Below are 17,739 nucleotides of genomic sequence, written 5' to 3'. Positions count from 1 at the left end.
AACCAGTGGCCCTGTTGCTCAGAGCTCGTGCTCTTAAGCTAACTCTTAGCCAACGGAGCCACTCAGCTGGCCCAAGCATACTGCTTCTTGAAAAGATGTCGCTTGCTATGGCTCCAAGTATCTTCTTCTAACTCTCAGAAGCACGGGTACCCCTGACTAGGAGAGAGCCTTTGACACTGGGGTACAGCCCCAGGCACAGCCAGGAGTGGGTGTGACTCAGGAAAGCAAGTGGGGAAACAGGACAAACATGGGTGCAAAACTTCTCATGTTGGTGAAGGCTTGTTGGATTGCAAGCAATGGAAAGAGACTTAAAAGCAAGAAAGGGGGGTTAAAGATCAGGGTGCTGGGCCTCAAAAATCTCAAAATTAACAAAATATAACAAGAAGAGAACTGGCAGCTTTGGGAAGTCAGGCCCAAGGCAGCCACAGGATCCTGGAAGTTGGAAGAGGTGGGTCATTTCTCCAGGAAGCAGTTGATGCCACTAATGTGACTCAGTTTCACAACTGCCAGTCTCTTGTTTCCAAGTTAGAAATTCCAAATTCTTCATAGAGACTCATTCATTCATTCATTTGTTGGTTGGTTTGTTCAATAAATATTCATTGAGCCCCTCCTGTGTGGTAAGCAGAATTCCAGGCACTGAGGATTCAGCAGTGATTAAATGAAACAGAAACACTTTTCTTGCATGTTACATTGTGGTGGGGACAGAATCTGAATGGCTTAATTTAGGTTAGGTGTCCACCCTGAACCAATCAGCTGTTACCAGGATTGGGTGGGGTGGGGGCGTTGTGAGCCAGGAGGCCACCCCAAATGACTTCTGCAATGATCAAATAGCCCTTTAAGACACACATCAGCTCTTACTAGACGTTGCAGAATGCAGACAGCAGGCATAAAAGAATCAAGGCATCATGGACCTCATTCTTACACCTCGGCAGCAAGCGTTTGCTCTGGGCAGACTGGGTGTTCTCAAGGAGCAGTCTGCCCATGGCATACCCCCAGGCTCTCCACATCCTCCATGTCCAAGTGGGAGGGGCAGGAGGCTGGGGAAGGGCTCCCCACACCTCCAGCTTTCTCTGTGCGCCAGACCTGACTCAGGCAGAGGCTGTGGGTGAGGGTCAGACTTCCCCCCTTTTTCTCTCTTCTGCCTCTGCTCTGGCTGGACGCTTCTATAGATGGGGGCCAGCTAGCCAGTCAAGAGCTCAGGGCAGTCTTGGTGAGGACTGTGACATGCTCCCCACATCCCATCTCTGAACACCCTGGACCCCTCGGAACTGAGCCTGTCCTGTTCACAACTGCTCCCCTCATTCCACACTCAGCTCAGACTGAAAGCTCACAAGCCCGCCTCATTTCCCCTTTTCGTCCAACCCCTCAGATTTTCTGGCCTGAGCCCAGGGAGACCTGCCCTGGATGTCTGGGAAGACTCCCCAGGAAATACCCTAATCAATCACTTCAGGGTTTCCCACTTTAGACCCAATTCGTAAGGTCCTGGGCAACCACCCCTCCTGGTCCAGAGCCTTGTAAAGGGACCGCTTATAATAATACCATTATTCTCCTTAGCCGGGAGCAGCCTGAGCCCTCAGTGAAGCAGGCTTGCCATTAGAACCCTGCAGAAACAAAGTAATAGCCTGCGCAGAAAGCCATTTGTAATGTTGCTATAATTCCCATGATTCATTAAACAGGAATGGAAAATGATAACATTTCCCCTGGAAAAAAACTCCTCCTAGAGTCGCATGCTGAGTTCACTTGGCTCAACTGTTTTATTGACTAAGCATCTTGTTGTGCTGATGTGAAGAGCCCGGGCACCATTTAGTTTTACATCAGCTGAAATGGAGGGGGGTGGGGTTGGGCTTATTTCATTAAGAATTAAAAAAAATTAAGAATGGTTGCTGATTTATGCAAATAATTTTTGCTTAGATTCTCTAATATGGTAAGTTATATTAATNTCTCTTGTTCTTTCATTTGGGATGTTTTCATTGGGATTTCTTTGTTTCCTCATTTTGGCTGCCTCTCTGTGTTTGTTTCTGTATATTAGGTACATCTGGTACATCTTCCAGTCTTGGCCAGGTGGCCTTATAAAGTAGGTGCACTGTGGGACCCTGGCACAGTCTCCCTGGTCATCTGCTGTGGGTGCTCCAGGAGTGTCCCTTGTGTGGGTTGTGTGTGTCCTCCTGTTATAGTTGAGCCATGCTTGCTACTGGCACATCAGTGGGTGTTATTGACCCTCAGATTGAGAGGCTGTGGGGTTTGGCCACAACCACAGCTTATAGATTGCTGTGTGTGTGTGGGCTTACCCCATGGAGGATGATTTGCCCCAGCAGGCTCTGGTGCCTGTTGAGATCACCCTTTGGGTGTGCCACTTGTGGTGCTAATTGGGTGGCACTCCACTGTGATCTGAAGCCAATTCCAAGTATATTGGTCTGGGGCCTCTTGGGAGGGGCTCCAGTGCAGGTCCAGGTCACCCACTGCCTGTGACTGGTCGGCGGACTACCTGGTAAGAGCTACAAAGTGATCCACAGTTGTTTGCTGAATGTGCTAAACTTGGAGGCGCTTGGGAGTGGCCACATTGCAAACTGAAGATGTCTGCCACTAGTACCAGGCCTGGGGTAGCTCCGCAAAAAGCCAGGACACCGTGAGGCCTGTTGCTCTCTGCAGGCTCCCTTAAAGTCTAGCCGCTGAGAAAGGCTCATGTGGTATGCGAGTTGGGGTCTCAGTGAATCAGCAGGGTGGAGCAGCGAAGCTCACCAGGCCAATCAGATTCAGATTTGGCCTGTGGGGGTGGGCGCAACACAGGAAAGATGGCGTCTGCCTGCTGACTGCATGAGAGGAGGGCTCCACACAGGGAAAATGGTGACTGTCCCACTAGTCCTTGCCCTGAATCCACACACCTCAGTTTGCTCTCCTTATGCCTCTGACACTCCCCGAGACACCGTCCCTCCATTGGAGCCCAAGGTGAGTGCCTGAAAGCGAGTGAGTCTGTGTGGCGGCCCTTTAAGAGGACATCTGAGTTTCCCACAGCCTTCTGTCCCACTGGGATGGTCAGAATCCCCACTGTTTTTCACAGCCAGGTGCTGTGGGGGCTCCTCTTCCCAGCAATCATACTCTGGGCTAGTGTGGGACTGGGGTCCCTCGCTTCTTGGGTGAACCTCCATGGCCAAGATATCCCTCCTGATTCTCAACCACCACACACAGGTGTGGGGCTGGCCCATTCCGCGTCTGCACCCCTCCTAACAGTCTCAATGTGGCTTTGCAATATCCTTAGTTATAAAACGTTTGTTCAGCTAGAATTCAGATGGTGCTCCAGGTTGATTGTTCTACAATTTAGTTGTAATTTTAATGTGTTCATGGGATCAGGCAAGCACAGCATTTATCTACTCCACCATCTTGAGTCTCTGTCTATTTTTATATAGCTAAATTTATCAGTGTTTTTCTTTTTGGCCTCTGGTTGTTTTGTCAAAGGCTTTTCCTACATTAAAATTATTTAAAAAAATTTTCTCTGGGCTGGTCAAGTGGCACATTGTTAAGAGTTGGCTTGGGACATCAGCTCTGAGCAGCAGAGCTCCGGTTTGGATCCCACATGCAGGCCAGTGACACTGTGCCCTTTACAACTAAGATGGTGAACAACAACTCGACCTGGAGCTGGGCTGCTGTGAGTCACTGGCGACAGCATAGGCTGCAGTGGGGCTGGCCGGCAGCTGGCGTGTGCTTTCATGAGCTGCTGTGAGCCGCTGTGAGTGGCTGTCCAATGGCCACCGAACAACTGCCTCACCCGGGAAGAGTGCAACGATAATACCAACATGGGCCAGTGAAGCGATGTCCTCCACAACTAGACTGAAGAACAAAAAGGACAGCAACTTGTCTGTTCCCTCCCCCAATTCCCCAATAAAATCTTTAAAAAAACTTCTTTTTCTCTCATGGTTTTTTTCTAGGTCACTTACTATTTTATTAAAACATATTTAAATTTTTGATCCATCTGGAATTTATTTTGGTACATGTGTGAGGTATGGATCTAATTTAATATTTTCTCTATGACCTCCCAGTTATTCCAATAACGTTATTGATTCTTCTTCTCAATGTTCATCTTCTCAATGACTTAAATGCTACCTTTGTCATAGAATAAATGCTCACATGTTTTTGGACTTATTTTTGTGTTTTCTATTCTGTTCCATTGATGTGATGTCTACTCATGAGCCACTACCATGTTATTCTAATTTTTACAGTTCTAGAATGTATTTAAATTACTAATATGGCTAGCCTTCCCTTATTATTCTTCTTTTCAGAATTCTCCTGGTTATTTTGCATGCTCATTTTTCCATATGAACTTCAAAGTCATCTTGTTTCATTAAAAATGCCATTGGTATTTTCACTGAGACATGTAAATGTTATAGATTAACTAAGGAAAAGCTGTTATAGCTTTATGAGATCAATTATTCTTATCCAGGAACATAGTCTGCCTGTCTTATTTGTTCAAGTAATTTTTTGGGTCCCTCAGGGTTTTCTTTACAAATGTTTTTTTGCATATTACTAGGCATTTTATCTTTTTTCATTGTAATTGTAAATATCCTATGTTTTTCCATTATATGCCCTAACTGGTTGTCCTTTTAAAGTATGAAGGCCATTGATATTTGCATATTAATTTTGTAGCTGGCCACATTATTGAATTTCTTTATTGTTGGTAATAGTTTTTCAGTTGATTAACTTTGTTTTACCAGGTATACATGCATATCTTCTGCAAATAATGATAATTTTACCTACCCTTTTTAATTTTCATATAGTGAAGTGATTTTTCTTATTTAATTACATTAGCTGGTAACAACAACAAAAAAATGTCAAGTAGTAATGAAGATATTGGATGTCCTGGTCTTCCTGATTTTAATGGGGATGCTTTTGGAATTTTCTCTTTTGGGATTAAGATGCATATTTCTTATCATGTTAAGAAGTAGTGGTTTGTTCTTATTTCATTAAGAATTTAAAAAAATTAAGAATGGTTGCTGATTTATGCAAATAATTTTTGCTTAGATTCTCTAATATGGTAAGTTATATTAATAGATCTCTAGTCACTTACCACTTAGCATTGCTTAAACCTCAGTTGATCACAATATATTGTTCTTTTCCTGTGTTGCTAGATTCTTATGCTACTCTTTTATTTAGAATTGTTGCAGAGAAATTCAGAAGTGAGATTGAGCTTTTGTTTTTGTGTTCTTCCGGTTGGGTATCGGTATTACTATTAGTGCTGTGCTCACGTCATAAAAATAATCTAGAAACTTTTTTCTCTTTCTGTGCCCTGGAACAGTTTAAATAATGCTGGAGAGATCCATCCCTTAAAGATTTGGTAGAATTTGAGGGGGCCAACCTCAACCTGCCGCTGGCACTTGGGAAGAGGGTCCTGGTGATGCAGATGATTCTATCACCTCTGTAGTTGGTCCAGCAGGACAATTCTGTAGTGCTGACCATAGGTCCCAGAGATGCAGATTCTGAGGTCCTTGGGGTGGGACCCTCCGTCCTACCATCCTGAATCTCTGTGCTGGGTGGGCCTGTAAGCATTCCCTGTGAAAAGGTCACAGCAAAGCTGGGTGTGCAGGCATGACCCAGGGTGAAAAGGGCTGGATTTGGAAGAGAGAATTTCTTCAGGCTGGGCTGGGAAATGTAGTAGTTGCTAAGGTTGGGCTGGGCTCCAGGCACCCCTATGCTCTCCTCTCTCTCTCTCAGAGCCTGCCAGAGAGGACTTTCACATGTCCGAGTGTATGTGTCTGTGCAGCTGGGCCTGCCCCCAACCCATCCTCCACGGCAGTAGTTCTCTCTGTCTTTGGGTCTCCAGTGGCCTTGGTGCTTCTGCCGGTCCCTGGTCACTTCATCTTCTGCTGTAGCACTTTGTGTCCAATGACCATCAGCGGACGGGCAGCCTCCAATCATTTCTGTGTCAGCCAAGGATGCTTCTTCCCCACACTCTATAAACCCTGCTTTATAAACTGCAGGTACTTCTCCCACCCCACCCCGCCCCCTCCTCCCTNTCACTGACTATATTCCCTATACTTTACATCCCCATCCATGACGTCTTTACAACAACCAATTTGTACTTCTTAATCCCTTCACCTTTTCACCCTGCCCCCCAACCCTCTTCCCAACTGGCAACCATCAAAATATTTTCTGTGTCTATGAGTTTGTTTCTGTTTTGTTTGTTTATTTTGTTCTTTAGATTCCATATATAAGTGAAATCACATTCCATCTGTCTTTCTCTGTCTGACATACTCCACTCAGCACAATACCCTCCAGGTCCATCCATGCTGCTGCAGATGGCAAGAACCTATTCTCTTCCATGGCCGAGCAATATTCCATTATATATATGTACCACATTCTCTTTATCCATTAATCCATTGATGGACACCCAGGCTGCCTCCACATCTTGGCCACTAAAAACACTGCTCCAATGAACATATGAATGCACACATCCCCTTGAAGTAACATTTTGGGTTTCTTCAAATAAATACCCAGAAGAGGGATTACTGGGCCCTTCCTTGTCTCTTGTTATAGCCTTTGTATTAGAGTCTATTTTGTCTGGTATAAGTATTGCTACCCCAACTTTTTTTGTTTGTTTGTTTTCATTTGCATGAAATATCTTTTTCCATTCCTTTACCTTCCATCTGTATGTGTCTTTCAATCTGAAGTGAGTCTCTTGTAGGCAGCATATGTAAGAATTTTGTTTTCTTATCCATTTAGCCTTCCTATGTCTTTTGATTGGCTCATTTAATCAATTTACATTGAAAATGATTGTTAATAGATATATAGCAATTGCTATTTTATCATTTATAATTTTGATTCCCCCCCTCCCCATCTTGAAGAAGTCCCTCTAGCATTCCTTGTAATACTGGTTTGGTGATGATGAACTCATTTAACTTTTTATTGTCTAGGAAGCACTTTATCTGTTCTTTGATGCTAAATGATAGCTTTGCTGGGTAGAGTTCTCTTGGTTGTAGGTCCTTGCTTTTCATCATGTTGAATATTTCCTGCCAATCCCTCTGGCCTGCAAAGTTTCTGTTGAGAAATCAACTGACAATCTTCTGAGAGCTCCCTTATAAGTTACTAGTTGCCTTTCTCTTGCTGCTTTTAGAATTCTCTCTTTGTCTTTAACATTTGCCATTTTAATTATACTGTGTCTTGGTGTTGGCCTGTTTGGGTTCATATTGTTTGGGACTCTCTATGCTTCCTGGGCTTGTATGTCTATTTCCTTCACCAGATTAGGAAAGTTTTAAGTAATTATTTCTTCAAATATGTCCTCAATCTTTTGCTTTCTCTTTTCTCCTTCTGGTACTTCTATGATGCAAATGTTGTTATGCTTGATGTTATCCCAGAGGTCTCTTAAACTATCCTCATTTTTAAAAAATTCTTTTTTCTTTTTGCTGTTTCAAATGGATGTTTTCTGTTATTTTGTCTTATAAATCTCTGACTTGATCCTCTGCTTCATCTAGTTTGCTGATGATTCCTTATAGTGCATTCTTCATTTCAGTTATTGTATTTTTCAGTTCTGAGTTTTTAAAAAATGGTTTCTATGTCCTTTTTCATGCTTGATATCTTTTTGTTGAAGTTCTCACTAAGTTCCTTGNGGAGGCCCTGGTGGGCTGGGCAGGGTCTGACCTTGAAAATGGAACTGCTGCCCCTACTTGGGTGACTCCGTTTGGCATCTCCTGCGGGCCTGGGGCCTTCTGGGGACTTCTGGGGCCGAGGGTTCTCCTGACCAAGGCCCGTCCCCCATCCTCCCTCCTGGAGGGGAGCAGAGTGGAAGGGCCTGTTCTGTGTATGCTTGGGCCCCCGGGGGCATGCCCGCCTAGGGCTGTTCCCCAGCCCTTTTGACACATATGATCTGTGACCCCAGGTGCTTGCTCATCTCTCCCCTTTCCTTTACATGGTCTCAGACCACTCACCACTCAGTCCTCCAATTAGGAATGTGGATGTTTTCCTTGACGCCCTCTTTCCATCACTCCCCAGTCAGCCACAGGCCCCCCACCAGGAGTCTCTGGCAGAGAGGCCGCCTCTCCATCCACTGTCACTGTCTGAGTTCATTCCTCACCATCTCCTGCCCACCCAGCCATGCCATGGCCAGCTACCCAACTGTGTCCCTGTCTCCAGCCTCCCCCTCCCTCTTGAAGCCTCTATCGTGTGGCAGAGTGATTGTTCTAAAAAAAACCCTCTACCATCTTTACTCTCTTGCTTAGAATCTTGGCGGGTTTCCCATTGCCTATGGATCAATCCAGAAAGCCATTCTGTGACACTCGGGGCCCTTCCCAAGCTGGCCCCAGCCTGCCTTCACAGCTCTACCTCCAGCAACTCCCCACCATGCATTCCAGGCTTCAGCAAACCTGAGGATTAGGCGGGGTTCCCAGGCCACATCATGTGTATTCATGCCTCTTCTGTGCTGTTCCTGCAGCCTGAAATGCCCTCACCATTCTCCATTCTTTGGGAAATCCTGGCTTCCTTCTCTAATAAGCTGCTCCTGCAGTCTCTCCAGTTGCAGGTAATGTGTCCTACCCTTCAGTTCAGCCTCAAACCTTAGAGTCACCCTCTCCTCTCTCATACCCTGTATCCCAATATCTGATCTGTCACCAAATACTGTTGCCTCTAACTTCAAAACATAGCAAGAATCTGACCATTTCCCACCACCTGCTTTTGTGGGAGCTTGTCTGGATTACTGTGGTAGCCCCGTCACGGTCTCTCTGCCCCTGTTCTTCCTCTGCCTGGTCCTATCCTGTTATCCACAAGTCTGAGCTTGTGGCTCCTTTGATGAAAAACCCCTCACTGGCTTCTGGTTTCACTCAGAGAGGAAGCTGCTGCCCTCATCACAGCCTTGAACATATTATTCAGTCTGGCCCCCCATGACCTTCCTGACCTTATCTCTTACTGCTCCCCCCATGCTTACTCTACTTTAGTCACACTGGCCTCCTTGCTGTTTCTTGACTATGCCAAGCACTATCCTGCCTCAGGGCCTTTGCACTTGCTGTTCCCTCTGTCATGCACTGCCCCCACCCCCTCAATTCTCTGCAATGTCACCTTGTCAGTGATGCCTTTCCTGACCTTCTTTAAAGTTGCAAAATTCCTCTTCCTCTGGCACTTTCTGGTTCTTCCTTTCCACTTTATTTTTCTCCATAGTATGTATGCATCACCACCATAACACTCTATGTTTTATTTTATTATTTTAGTTTTGCTTTAAATTTTAATTTTTAGTTTGTTTCTCTCCCCCAGACTACAAACTCCATGAGGGCATGCACTGAAAGTGGTTCCTCCACCTCAGGAGATGGAGGGTGTGAGAGGAAAAGTGTATTGTTCTTATTTTACGGATGAGGAAACTGAGGTTTGGCAAGGCTCAGTGACTTGCCAGAGGCCACACAGCTGGTTTGTTTGTGTTTATTTATGTTCTAAAGGGATTCTCACAGCTTGATGGAAGTGGGGTTTAGAGTAGGTCTTTCTGATTCCAGTTCTGTTGAATTCTCTCTCTCCCCCTGCCCCAAGGCTGTGGACCAGTCTCCAGGACCCCTCCTGGTGAGGGGGTGAGTCTTGCACAGGTGGAGGGTAAGGTGGGAAAGAGATGGAGGTTCACCTCAAAGACATAGGTGAGGAGGCTGTGGAGACACTAGGCTGACACCTCAGTAACAGACACTCCTAGATAGGCACTCTAGAGAACACCCTGTCCCTCCCCCTGCTTTAGGGAATACCATGTCTGCCAGGATGGGCAGGGGCTGGTTAGAGGGTTGGCTCTCTTGTTTCAGGGCAGACCACAGGATCAGGTTGTCATTGCTTCACTTCTATTTCACCTCATTAGCCAGAAAAGCAAGTCATTTATCAGCCGCTGCTTAATGTAGAGCTGGGCCAATTGCAACCAAGTCCTTGTCTCTTGGCTTTCCAGCTCTGTTGGAGCTGAAGACCCTTAGGAACTTATGTCTGCTCCCCAGGACAGGCTCAGGGCTCCAGACATCCACCAGCCCCAGCCCCAATGTCAACCTCAGTCTCAGCTCCATCTTCAGCCCCAGCCCCAGCCCCAGTCCCTTCTCAACCTCTGGGGTCTAAAGGCTCCAGGATTTCTGGCCACAATATCCTAAAGGCCCTGGCCTCAGGCTTTGCTCTCTCTCGGTTCACTTGAGTACTGACTCCACCCCTTAGATCCACCAGCACCACAGCCATGCCTGCAAACAGGAGATTCCTGGATCACCCCTGGAAGGGACAGTCTGGGCACACTGAGACTGTGTCCAGTCAGTTCTACCCAGGGGCTCTCCAATTCATGGCCTTCTCTGGGGACTGAGGGCCTGGAGCTGGTCAAGGCATCCTCTGGGTATGCGGGCCAACCCTCCTCTGCAGAAGTCTGCCCTTTGATATAGCTTTGAGGGGACCAGGATAGCACCTATGACTCAGTGGTGTGTGAATACATATGTGTAAACCTAAATATATGTGTATACATGTATATCTGTACAGGTGTATCCACGTGTACCTCTACTCCTGCACTGCTCAGAGCACACCCTCGGTAGTGTCCACCTCTGAGCCTTGAGCATACAGTGTATCCAGAGGAGGGGACAGTCGGGCTGGGAGGGGTCTCATTCTGTTGAACGTGTGAGGAAGGGGCACAGGGAAGATGCTCAGCACCATGGACAGCAAGCTCAGGGGTCGCCAGCTCTGGGTACAGAGGGTGGTACTCAACCCAGCTCAGGGTCAAGGATCAGGGATGGGGGTGTGTCCTGGGCAGAGACCACTGCTGCCTCCCATCCTAGGCTGTCCCCTGGTAACCAGAGGCCGTGAAATGAGGTGTTTCAGTTCCCTGAGCTAGAGATGGGCAAACCACAGGGAGGGTGATTTGCTTTTCAGATATAGCTACTCCGGCTGGAGGCTTTTTACCTGAGCGTTACTTCTTCCACCCTCCCTGGAAAGCTGGCTGGCCCAGCCCAGGGAGGCCTGGGCAGTATTGGGGTCAGAGCCGCCTGATCATCCTTAACCCCCAGGAAAAGACAGGACAGAAGCGCCACCCATCCCCTGAGTTCCTGCAGGTCTGTGGACCCGGTGGCCTTCCCCTGCTGGCTGTGTCCTGCAGCCTTTGCTGCACAGCGTCAGCCCCTCACCTTGACTCACTCAGGCAACAAGTATTTATTAAATGTATCCTTTGATTTAGGTATTTTTCTAGGTGCTGAGAAACACAACATAAAAATCCTTGCACCCCCTGGAACCATCATTTTCAAAGCGGGGGAGATGGACCACAAACACTAATAAGTAAAATAGAGAGTATGGTAGATGTGATAAGTTCCATGAGGAAAATGGAGCCAGGATGCAGGATTGGGAGTGTTAAGCGTTGTGATTTTAAGTAGCACGGTCCAGGGAGAAGACATGCAAGCTGAGACCTGAAGGAGGGGAAGGCGTGAGCTGTGTGGTTTCCTGGGGAAGGAGAGGGCCAGGTAGCCTCCGGTGGTCTCCCTGTGCACGAGGTGAGGTGAGACCCCTCTGAGGGGGCTTCGGTCTGGGGAAGGTGTTGTAAAATCAAAGATCTGCAGATTCATCATCTTGCTGCTGTTTACTAAGCCCTTGGACCCACCAAGTTCTGTTCTAGGTGCCTCTACAACGCCATCTTAACAATCCCATGATCACCGCGGGAGGTTGGCACTAGGATCATTTCCATTGATTAGATGAAGAAACTGAGGCTCGGGGAGGTCATGCAACTTCTAAGGGGACACTGACCATGACAGAGCCCTGACTGGAATCCAGAATGATCAGACCCCAAATCCCATGCGCTTCAAACCTCAAAGTCTCTCAAAAACGGGATAAAAAACTATTGTTTACCATATTTAGCCCTACTTTTGGGAAATTTGAATCCAGTCTCTTAGGGTTTCCTTTGGAATGTAGCCTCTAGGTCAGAGCTCTCTGGGCAGTTCATTCTTCTTGGATTTTCCCTCTCTCTGCATTTCGGGGTTCTCTGTCTTCCCTGGACCCTCTTGGGCTGCTTGGAGTCTCCGTGGGTCCACACAAAACTCTGCCTCCCCCAAGAAGTCTTCCCTGATGGAACCCTTGACACCTGATGGCTGCCTCTCTCTGCCCAGTCCTGACACTGAACAGCTCATTAAAATCGTTTCCCTAATTGCCTCCTGTTGTGGCAATTGTGTCCGCCCCATCCCGTCCTTCATATGTTGAAGTCCCAACCCTTAGTACCTCAGAATGTGACTATATTTGGAGACAGAGCCTTTAAGAGGTGGTTAATGTAAAATGAGTTCATTTAGGGTGATCTTCTATGACTGGTGCCCTTCTAGGAAGAGGAAATTAGGGGACACACACACACACACACACACACACACACACGCACACACGGAAGACCTTGTGAAGACACGGGGAAATGGCCATCTATAAGCCAGGGAGAGAGGCCACAGAAGAAACCAAACCTGCCAACACTTTGGTCTTGGACTTCTCTACTCTAGAACTATGAGACAATAAGTATCTGTTGTTTAAGCCACCCTGTCTGTGGCACTTCGTTACAGTAGCCCTAGCAAACCAATATCTCTCTCTTTTTTTCCTTTCCAAATTTCTGTTCTGGTGGGAGAGCAATGGATAATGGGGCTCTCTCTCCCCTTCTAGGAGCACAGCAAGCCCCCACACCTTGGTGTTATGTGGCCGGGGTCCCAGGGAATAGAGGTCAAGGTTACTAGCTTGCTGCAGCCACAGGCTTCACTGGTATTTCCATCCATGACAGCCTGTCAAAGCAACATTCCCCACAACTGACACTCTAATATGCAGCTATTCCACCACACTGCCCTTCTGACACATAGGCATTCTGCCACCCTGTCATCCTGATATGTTGGCTGTCTGCCTCGCTTACGTTTTGGCCCAGCAAAATTCCACCTAACTGACGTTCAGAAACATAGACTGTGGCCGCAGCTGTGCTCCTCCCTGGCCATGTCCTGCCACACTGACATCTTGCTCCATGGACGTTCATGGGGCTCGGGCACCCTGGCCCCTCCACATGATGACCCTCATGTCGGAATGTCAGGGTTGGTCAGCCTTCCCAGCTCACCGGCTAACAAGATCTCTGTGCATTTATCTCTTTCTCTGTGTGTCAATAACATGGTTCTCCAGCCTGCCCTCTACCCCATCACCGTTCTGCTCAAACTTGCCTGTAACCCTTGGCATAGACCCTGCCCCACATCACCTCCTCCTCATCCGATCCATCATCCCCACTCCCCCCTCCCCCCTCCACCATGTCCTCTGCTAACTGCAGCTTAACCCAAACGCACCAGATGCATTTCAGGTCGCTCACACCACCTTCTAGGGAAGCACTCACCTATCCATCCCCTGCCGAGTGTATAGAGGGCCATCCATGTGAGCTGCCCCTAATACAACTGTTCAGAAATGGACACTTTACCCAAGGGAGGCCTTTCTATAGGTTGGCCGTGGCCCATTGAATTGTTTTTACTTAGAACACGTCTGACACTAAATATGTGGTATCTTCCAACACTAACAACCAATTCTCTGATTCTCCACCACCAGCTGGCTGCCCACCCATTCAATTCAATTTTGATGCGAAATACACAGACTTAGCATCAGACCCCACAAGGTAAAGGGCGCAGTCCTCCCAGTGAATTGAAAGACCTCTACTTCAGATGCTAGTTTCAAGTTCTGGGCCTCCCATACTTCTGACAGGCAGGCTATAAATTGGGGGTTCCCATGACGCCCTCCTCAGGTTTGATAATTTGCTAGGATAGCTCACAGAATTCAGCCAGGCACTTTATTTACACTTATGAGTTTAGTATAAAGGGCAACTCAGGAACAGACAAATGGAAGCGATGCGCAGGGGAAGGTGTGGGGGTTGGGGTGTGGAGCACCCAGTCGTTTAGGCTTTTCTATGGAGGTTTCATTATGTGGGTGTGATTGATTATATCATGGGCCATTGGTGATTAACTCAATCTCCAGCTCCTTTCCCCTCCCGGAAGTTGGGGTGGGGTGTGGGGTGGAGGAGGTTGGGTGGGGTGAGGAGGGGGTGCTGAAATTCCAACCCTCTAACCTTACCTTGGTCTTTCAGGCAACCAGCCCCCGTCCTTTCTACGGGCCCCCAGCCAATCATCATCTCATTAGCATACAAAAGACACTGTTAATATTCTGGAGAGTCCAATGGTTTAGGAGCTGTGTTCCAGGAACCAGGACAAAGACCAAATACTTACTTTTTATTCTATCACACCCATGCATATGTGCAATCTCCATAAATCCCTTTTTCCCTGAAGTAATGAATGAGTGTCTGTTGTGGCTAAAGGATCCCCAAGTGGCTCCTTTTCCTGTGTCAACTTCCAATATCTCCCTTAGCCTGTTCTTACCCGCTCAACCCACCCCTGCAACTCTAAAGTCCTGGGTTCTAAGCTCAGCTGCTGTATGCACTAGTTGTGTGACCTTGGGCAATTCCCACCCTCCCTCTGAGCCTTAGCTTTCTCATCTACAAAAGAGAGGTGGTACTAACAGTACCCATGCCAGTTCTTAACCATCGTGCCACTCGGCCGGCCCTTTTTTTTTTTTTAAGATTTTTTTATTGGGGAAACAGTACTCATTACATAGGGTTGTTGTGAGAAGCCAATGGGACAGTCATGTAAAGCACTGAGTGAGGGCATGGCACAGAGTAGGTGCTTAATGAAAAGGGAGGTGGTTCAAGCTCTGGAGCCAGATGTTAGAGCTCAAGTGCCTGGTTTTATATCTCATACCACCACTCACTAGCTGTGTGACCTTGGGACAGTTGCTTAACGTATCTGGGCATTCTATGTAAAATGGATATAGCAATTCACCTTCTAGAATTGCTGTGAAAATTAAAAGGCTTAACATGAAAAGGGCTTAGGTCAGTGTCCAGCATAGAGTAAATTCTTTACAAGTGTTAGCTCTATTGTCATATTGGTTAGTGATAGCTACACAAGTGTCAGTTACTATTACTACACTTCTTCTGGATGACGCCATGTCAGTGGCATCCTTTTACTCATCCACTTGTGATGTCAGGATAACAACGCTTTGTCGGTGTCAGACCCACCGTCCTGTCCTAGTGTTCCACCACGCTGTCCCTGTCCCCTCTACCTGGGTGCTCTGGCAATTTTCACGTAGACAGCCCCCTCATCATCAGCTTCTGATCTCAGGCCACGAGCTGCTTCCTTTGGGAAGCCTCTCTGAATCCTTGATAAGTCAGTGTTTTATATGCTCATAAGACCACATGCCCCTTGGGCATAGCACTGATGATTATCATCATCGCTTTACCTCTGTTGCTCTGATTATCTGACTCAAGGCTGTTTCCTTTCTTCCCTTGACCAAACACTCCCTGAGATCACTGATGTGTCTGTTTTTTGCTTTATCTTTTTACTCCCAGTGCTGACACTTTGTAGGTGCCCAATACATATTTGTTGAATGAAGGAGTGAGTGAATGAATGAATGAGTGCATGAAGGCCCAGTGCTACCCTCTTCCTTCTTTATCTTCTCCAGCCTCTGGGCCAGGCTTTCTCTCTGGGGGGTTGCATCCGAGCTGAGCTCCTCAGTCCATTCCCTGGTGTCACTCTCTGAGCTCCAAAGCTGGGGAAGGCGGGGATGAGTGTTGACATGGGGTCGGGGGACCAGAGGAGCAAATGGAGCTCACAGCTGGACACACAGGCAGGAAGTAGCGCTTTCAGGAAGATCCCTGGATCAGTGTTTTCAGCCCTGTGTGGGTAGGAGACATTCTTATCCTAAGGTGGTACCTCATCATTGCTTTTATTTCTGGGCTCTCTGCCCATTATTCTCATCTCCTTCCCTGGCTTAATCTTCTGGTTTCAGACACTCTCAGGTATGGCTGTGTCTTCATGGAAGTGTCTCCCTAGCTTGCCTGCGGGTGGGAGGAGATCTCAGGGGACGCTGGTTCCATGTATCAGTCTTTAATTGAAAATTTGAGCATGGCTGGATGGTCCAACCATCCACCACTAGCTGTACCGTGCTTGGGGAGGAGTCGATTCCAGAGACCCACCACCTCTCCCATTGACGTGCTGGCTCAAGCTCTGACTTCCGTGTCTCCCTGGTGTGTTTGAGCTCAGGCTCCAGTCCACGTATTTACCCACCTCATGGGGTTGAGTCCCTGCACGAGGCCTGACATGGGTCAGAGTCGTGTTTGTGGAACAACGTGGGTTTGAGTTCCAGCTCTGCCACCAACTTTCTGACCTCGGGCAAATTTTGTCACCTCTCCAAACCTCTGCTGTTTCACTTAAACTCATACTTAGTTTGTGGTGAGGATCTCTCTAGCAAGGGAGTAGATGAGGGATATTTGTAAACGGTGAATTTTGAAGCCATCGGCCTGTAGCCTGACGCTTGCCCCCAGGCCCTCCGACACCTTACTGGCCTCTGGGTCACTTTCCATCTTCTCTTCCTCTTCTGGGCTTGGCCCAGCCCCACCGGTGTCCTGGATCCTACCCCCTCCATCAATTGAGACCCATCCATCAGTACAGTTTCCGTTATTTTATGCACAAACACATCTATGTTCTACCTACACAACAACTTCCCCAACCACAAAGTCCCTTGAACATAGCACCCCCTCTTCACACACATGGTTTGCCATTCCTTCATGGTCAGATGTCTAGAAGGACTATTCTAGATGTAGTTAATTCAAATCCTGCTGTTACTTGCAATGTTATGCAAGTTCCTTTATGTCTCTGTGCCTCAGTTTCCTCATTTGTAAAGTAGGTCTAATAATATTTACCTTATAGGCATGTGAGAATGATTACGCGAGATAATCCATGTTGAACACACAGCACAATCTGGCACGTAGTAAGAGCAAATTAGATAATTAGTGGCTATTATTGTTGGTTTTATATCCCCATCTCTTATGTTATCAGCTTGAATTCCTCTCCCACTAGAACAAAAACCTCCCTGGTTTGAATCACTGATGACTTTCCAGTGGCCATTCCCCATCTCCCTTCCCAAACACCCTCCCTCCCAACTTCTCTGCAGTCTTGGACACTTCAGTAGGAATTATCAGGGCAAGGTGGAAGTTTCCAGAAGTCTTGTGGGAATGTCGACCTGTGGCCAGTGGAAAGCTCATGGGACAGCCCCCCAGTGAATGAAGGGCTGATACAGGCCCTTTGAATGAATGGAAGGACCGTCAGGAGGAGCTCTGAAGTGTAAGAAATGGGACTTCCATGAGCTCCTATGGGTTTGAAGATTGTGCTGGACTGAGGATCAGTCATTTCAAAGAAGTTCAAATGGAGCTTGTGCTGGCATCCCCTTAAGGAAAGACACCACATTTTATTTGACTAACACGGGGTAGTATCCACAATTTTCTGTTGAATACACAGGAACAGGGGTGAATGTTTCCATAGAACCAATACACAGCCTAGTCTATGCAGTTATGAAAAGAAACAGGGGGTTCGTGCTTCCGAGGGGTGAGCTCACCGCTCCGCCTCTGCAGTTCTGGGGAGGAATATCTTTTCTCCTTTTTAGCTCAGGCAGCCTGGCTCCTGCATTGCACAGAGAGCCTAGTTTGATTTCTTATTTATTACAGAGAATATTCTGTTATGTGAGTGTAGGGGATGGAGTTTCAGGAGTCCTAATTTTCACTGCTGACTTTGCCAGCCAGCCTGCTGGGGACCTTGGCACCTCCAATGGCCACTCTGGTACTGCATTCATTCTCTCATGCATTCCTTCATTTGTGAGCTGTATTGAACACCCATCATGTGCCAGGGAAAGGAGAGACCAGAGGAAGAAACATGGAAACTGCCTGTGGTGGGCTGAATAATGGCTCCG

This window comes from Hipposideros armiger, unplaced genomic scaffold (assembly GCF_001890085.2).
Source record: "Hipposideros armiger isolate ML-2016 unplaced genomic scaffold, ASM189008v1 scaffold_10, whole genome shotgun sequence".
Taxonomy (NCBI): Eukaryota; Metazoa; Chordata; class Mammalia; order Chiroptera; family Hipposideridae; genus Hipposideros; species Hipposideros armiger.
This window is presented reverse-complemented; position numbering follows the sequence as displayed.